Consider the following 6,800-nt stretch of genomic DNA (forward strand, 5'->3'; position numbering starts at 1 on the left):
AACACTCATTCACACACATACACTACGGACAATTTTAGTTTACCCAATGTCACCACATATTTTTGGACTTGTGGGAGCACCCGGAGGAAACCCAAGCTAACATGGGGAGAACATGCAAACTCCACACAGAAATGCCAACTAACCCAGCCGAGGCTCGAACCAGCAACCTTCTTGCTGTGAGGCGATTGTGCTACCCACTGCGCCTGCCTATACTCAAACAGCAAAATAACACATTATTTCCTTCCCCCTTTTTTTTCTGGCATCTCTTGCTTTGCTTCCTCTTCTGCTCTTCTCAGCTTCCACTGAGGACTCTGATGGTGTGTGGCTGATGAAATCCCATGGATCTTGCTGCTCTGCATTTATATAAAATATATGAACAGACATAAAGGCTTTTAGTAAGCTATAGACATGTTTATTTTCCTGTTTAATGTGTGTGTAGTGGTTGTCCAACAATTTCACACACTAAACATTTACAGATACCATACAGACATACATACGCTGTAGTTTCACTGTACTTACGCGGTACTTTGCGGGTTGTAAAAGAAAGCGTTACCGAAAGTTTTAATGTATTACTTGTTTAATGTGAGGTAAGGGTTGTGATCATGACATTAGGATTCTCCCAAATTCTTTAAACATGTTAGCCTTCAGAGCTGCTTTAAAGATGCCACAGCGTTCATTGACTCAATAAGTTATATTCAGAGTTGTGTTTTGGCTTAAATACAGATTCAAGAGTTCACACTTAGCTGATGATTGGTAATAAGCTAGTTTGGCATGCTCCCTCCCGTTGCATGGCGAGAGGAGAGTTTGAGCTCGGGTAGATCTCGAGAACCCCCCCAACACCAACCGCTGCGTGAGGGTTGCTAAGGTGATGCGTTGCTGACAGAATTTAATTGAATTTTGTGCTAATTTGGTTTAGTCAATTTACTTAAGTTCATGTTTTTGGGAGTGTGGGAGGAAACCGGAGGACCCGGGGAAAACCCACGCAAGCATGGGGAGAACATGAACTCCACACGAAAATGCTGTCCGTGTGGGTAGATGCCCGAACCGGAGGCATTTTTGCTGTGAGGCCGCATTGCTAGCCACTGGGCCACCGTGCTGCCCTGTAGAAAAGAGGAGGAGATGGGGTGGAAGGGGGGATTTTTCAAGACAAAGATGACTAAAGGTAAGGTGTTTTATACTTGGTTAGGAATAGTCTGATTGGCGGTTCGTACATTAGCTTGACTCGGGGCCAGCCGTGTCAATCATGAACACGTGCTCCTCTCGAAATTAGTTTATGAATAAACTTTACTAAATTTAAGTTACAGTCGACAAAAGGAACCAACAAAGATGTATCTAGAGTTGTATTTTGGAGCTTTAACATACAGGTGTTGGAGAATAAAACTGAAATGCCTGGTTTTAGACCACAAATATGTTGTAGGGCCTCCTTTTGCGGCCAATACAGCATCGCTTTGTCTTGGGAGTGACACAAGTCCTGCTTAGTGGACAAAGGGATTTTGAGCCTTTCTTTTTGCAGAATAGTGGCCAGGTCACTGTGTGATGCTGGTGGAGAAAAACAAGGCCTGACTTGCTCCAAAACATCCCAAAGTGGCTCAATAACATTTAGATTTGATGACTGTGCAGGCCATGGGAGATGTTCAGCTTCACTTTCATGTTTATCAAACCCCTCTGTCACCAGTCTTGCTGTGTGTATTGGTGTATTATCATCATGTTCAGGAAACAGTGTTTGAACCATTAGGTTCACATCGACCTCCAGAATTGTTTGGTCACAAGCTCAAATATTGTGTTTAGGGAATGCCTTGATATTGCAGCCCAAACCATCACTGATCCATGCTTCACTTTGGGCATAAACAGTCTGGGTGATACACATCTTTTGGGTTTCTCCACACCGTAACTCTCCCAGATTTGGAAAAGACAGTGGAGGTGGACTCATCAGAGAACACTACATGTTTCATATTTTGTCTGCAGACCAACATTTTCACTCCTGGCACCATTGAAACCAACGTTTGGCAAGGTTTGTTCAAGGTTTGTCATTGTCCAACCCCTGTGCATGAACACACAGGCAGGAATTAATAACAATCTTTGCATAAACAGATGAGTTTACTGGCATTCGTTCACTCAAGAAATATATATATATATACACTATAAAAAAAAAAGTTGAGTAAACTTAAAATAATTAGGCAACCTATCACACATAGCTTTTTGAGTTAACTCAACAAACAGGGTTTGAAGACCAGTGAACTCAAAATATTTTGTTGAATTCTTTAGTTCTCTGAACAAAAAGTATCATGTTCACCCAACAAGATATTTTTGTTTGCTGAACAAAAAATATCATGTTCAACCAACAGGATATTTTTGTTTGCTGAACAAAAAATATCATGTTTATTCAACAAGACATTTTTGTTTGCTGAACAAAAAATATCATGTTAACCCAACAAGACATTTTTGTTTGCTGAACAAAAAATATCATGTTCAACCAACAGGATATTTTTGTTTGCTGAACAAAAAATATCATGTTCAACCAACAGGATATTTTTGTTTGCTGAACAAAAAATATCATGTTCAACCAACAGGATATTTTTGTTTGCTGAACAAAAAATATCATGTTCAACCAACAGGATATTTTTGTTTGCTGAACAAAAAATGTCATGTTCACCCAACAAGATATTTTTGTTTGCTGAACAAATATTATCATGTTTACTCAACAAGATCTTTTGTTTGCTGAACAAAAATTTTCACGTTTATTCAACAAGATCTTTTGTTTACTGAACAAAAATGATTATGTTTACCCAACAAGATTTTTTTAGTTTACTGAACAAAATAAAACAAACTGATTCATTATGCATTTACTATTAATTTTTAGGATTCAAATTAAATACACAAGAATAGTCAATTCACTTTTTTTTATTTTTAACTGTGTTCAAATCACAATCCAAAACATTTGCATACAAAATCAGCATTTGACATTAGCCGTGTTCAGCATTGGGCTAGTTTGTACACAACTAGTACTGAATGTTTCCAGATTTGAAAAGATTGTACACTGCCTCAACATAAAATAACTGGCAACCTTACTAAAACCAAGCTATTAGTGTGTCTAAACACTCAAACCAGGTGAATATACAATCATCAAATCAGAGTAAACCCTAAAAGCCACTCCATTCATACAGTCTTTAAAGTGTACTGCACTTTTGTCAACAAAGTACATAAAGTCCAAAAACAGACCTCAAAACATTGAAACAGTGGCACATTAGGAAGTGGTCACGGGTCAGTTGCCGTTACTGTGTGGAGTTTGAATGTTCTCCCTGCGTTCACGTGGGTTTCCTTTGGGTTCTCCGGTTTCCCCCACAGTCCAAAGACGTGTGGCACAGGTGAATTGGGTAGGCTAAAATTGTCCGTAGTGTATGTGTGAATGAGTGTGTATGGATGTTTTCCAGAGATGGGTTGCAGCTGGAAGGGCATACGCTGCGTAAAACAAGTTCATTGCGCTGTGGCGACCCCAGATTAATAAAGGGACTAAGCCGAAAAGAAAATAAATGAATGAATGAACTGAACTCTCGCAGATCATGTGCCACCAACCTCCATAAAACATGCTGAATCACTTAAAAAGTATATTTGAGTTCTTTTGGGTGTTCCATATTCAGTCTATACAAGAGGCTGAACAAGTAAGCGAAGGCTGCAGGCAGATGTGTGATATCCTGAAGTACTATGGCCTCCTCCAAGATTTTAGCGAGGTTCATCACATATTGCAGGGATGCAGAAGTGCCATTATCATCTTCCACCACAGTGAAGATTCCAATCCTTTAATCTCTGGTGCTGTGGTCTTCAGGGTCCGTGTCCTTATAGGAGATTAAGTAATGGGAAAATTAATTGATGTGTAATATTAATTACTACTTATTAATGTTATTACTATTATGCAAAGAAAATAAAAACATGTAATACTTTCGTACATACAAACAGTAACACTTTGAATAGTCTATAATATATAATAATTGAACAATATATTGACAACTTTTTAATATTTAGCAATTTTTTAAACTTTTATTTTACATAAAATTGCAAAGATTTACTTTTATTTGATACAGTTTCAATTGTGAAAGTTGTTTATTGTCCTGTTTAGAATATAACTGAGCCTTTAATTGTCATTCATAAGGGATTTATAAAGCATAAATAGTCCTCACTTTAGATTAGGTCACAACTGGATGAAGTTAAGCTCATAAACCATATACTAACATACAAAGTAACTATTATTACATACCTTAATATTAGGATATTTAAATGTTAATTTGAATAGTTTATTAATCGTGTACTTAAGCATTCTGAATGATCTTAAAAACACCAACTGACCAAATAACTGGTTTGTAAATAATGCAATACTTAAATTAGTAATACAAATGAATCATTAAAGTTAAAAGAAATACAATCATTGAGCACTTCATGTAGAGTTATGCTTAACAGAAAATAAATTAACTATTCGCTAATACTAAATAAATTATTTATAGCGTGCAGCTATTAAAAGTGTTACCAAGCAGACTAATAAATGTAGAATAGGGTATGAAAATGGGTAACTTACCAGACATATCTTGAGAAAGCGAGCAGAATTTTTACGAAGAAAAATTGGCAATCCCTCAAGAGCTGCTCTTTTTCGATCGGTGACAATATCAGTGACCTAAAGGAAAGTCATTTACAAAGGGTGTTTTACAATCTTATTGTTTTGTAAGTAAAAATGTACTTAGTACATTTAAATGAGCATAGTATTTTATTCATGCTGTTGAAAAAACACATGGCTTTATTTTTAAAAAAGAATTTTGTGGTTTCCATACAATGGAATTTGATAATGGTTGTGTTGGCAAATTTAGAAAAATGTTTAGTTTCATGTGACAATTACTTTGAGTTAAAAACTACAGCTATTATTTTCTATTTTCCTCTTTGAATGTATTCATTTGAAATGGTCACTCAAAACAAGTGAAACATCTGTTATTTATCTTACTTCCATCTCACAATCAAAACACAACTTGACACAATTAAAATTAATGCAAAAGGGCTGGACAATTAAATTGTTGCAATTACGTTTTATTAGACTGTATTACCTGAGCATGAAATTCTTGACAGGACAAAATATGTTGCACATGTTAAAAACATCAGACGGGTGTATAAGAAAAAAAAAATCTTAATGAGTACCTGCTCATCCATCTTGTTTAAAGTTGTATCCATCTCTGGACCCATTGAATCCCTTCTTTTCTGTAGAGTTTCAGGAGAGGTGCTGTATATTTATCAAGTCACTCGATTAACTGTCTCAGGAGATCTACATTACAGATCTGAGAAAACTCTGTGCAGATCTACAATATACAAAAAAAACATACATATTAATTTTTACACATAATATATATATATATATATATATATATATATATATATATGTAAATGTAAATATTTAAATGTTCAAATGCTGAATACAGATGTATTTTGAATTACCTATAATAATAATGTTGTTTGTTATTTTTAGCATTATCATTACTACCTTGAATGAAACCAAAGCAATTGCAATATAGTGACTTACCTCTTCCTTAAAGTCCAGGTTATCTCTCTCTCTAATTTCTTCCTGGCTAAATCTCAACAACTTCTTTTGGGCAAAGAGAAAAGGTTTCTTGCATCTGCTGGTGAATGACCGTCAAATTTCACTGATGATAACAAGTCTCACCTCCTCAAGGAAATCTTGCATTGAATTATGTCATTGTCAATATTTCAGTCCTTTTGAGCAAAAAGAAAGAAAAATATATATTTAGCCCTTTATATTTTTTATGTAAATAAAAGCTAGCTGACTGTTAAAGCAAGTTGGTCTGAATATGATAGACATTTAGTCGAGCTAACAAATCAAGCAATGAATTACATGAAAATCACACGATTTCCACACAAATTACACAGTTAAACACGTCACCGTTTGTTCCACTGGCTCTGGTTCGAAGGGAAAAAAGGTTATGATGTGCGCAATGCTGACAGCAATCTAGATAAACAGGACATAATGTTATATTTGACTTGGATACCTGATCTGGTATGTTATATGATACTCATTGTATTAATCGTGAGTTATTAAAGCAAATGACTCGATTGAAATCGCTATTTGTTTCAAATACATTCACTCTAAACTTTTATTGATGTAAATAGCCAAAACCAAGTGCACGAAACAAGTAACTCACGGCTAAATTATAACAAATAGTTCCGTATTAGGATACACGCGCACATCAAAGCCAACATATCAAATAATATAACGTTAGATGACAACAAAAAAAGACATACATACCTATGATTTAGCAGAAACGTCGTTGGCCTGCTCTTAACTAGGGATGGCTGACGTGAAACTGATGTTTTGACACAGTGTCGAGATCCCGAAGCGCAAGTGTTTCGAATCACTGCACCGAAGCATGATCCGAAGCACCCAAGTCACGTGACTAAAGTGTTTCGAAACACCTAGTCACGTGACTAAAGCGATTCAAAGCATCGATCAGCTTAGAAACGTTTCGAGACCTGGTGAATCCTAATTTGACTGCCAAGGTCTCCAAATTGTCTCTGTCTCAAATGGCTTAGAGCACTGTGGGTTTGCTTATTGATTCTTTGCTTAGCATGATGTTTTGGGTTCGAATCCCGACTTCGAAATCATGGTTTTATGTATTTTAATCATGTTTCTGTTTTGTGTAGCCTAAATAGGATACAGCTACAGTTACGCCAGCAATTTAGCATCATTTTTGTAACACTGTAAAACAATAATAAATATTTTTACAGTATGGTTGGGTTTAGGGTTTGGGTAG

The 6,800-nt window shown here is 35.9% G+C and overlaps 1 long non-coding RNA gene across 1 annotated transcript; it reads right to left on the reverse strand.

Moving 5' to 3' along the window:
* Positions 1–2,885: 2,885 nt before the first annotated feature.
* Positions 2,886–6,437, reverse strand: LOC137496379 (uncharacterized). Its single transcript, XR_011016683.2, has 5 exons — positions 6,296–6,437; positions 5,555–5,745; positions 5,176–5,333; positions 4,568–4,663; positions 2,886–3,833 (listed from the first exon to the last, which is right to left on the reverse strand). It is a non-coding gene; the product is annotated as an uncharacterized lncRNA (long non-coding RNA).
* Between the last annotated feature and the right edge of the window lie 363 nt (positions 6,438–6,800).

The sequence above is a fragment of the Danio rerio genome, chromosome 8 (assembly GCF_049306965.1).
Source record: "Danio rerio strain Tuebingen ecotype United States chromosome 8, GRCz12tu, whole genome shotgun sequence".
In the NCBI taxonomy this organism is placed as follows: Eukaryota; Metazoa; Chordata; class Actinopteri; order Cypriniformes; family Danionidae; genus Danio; species Danio rerio.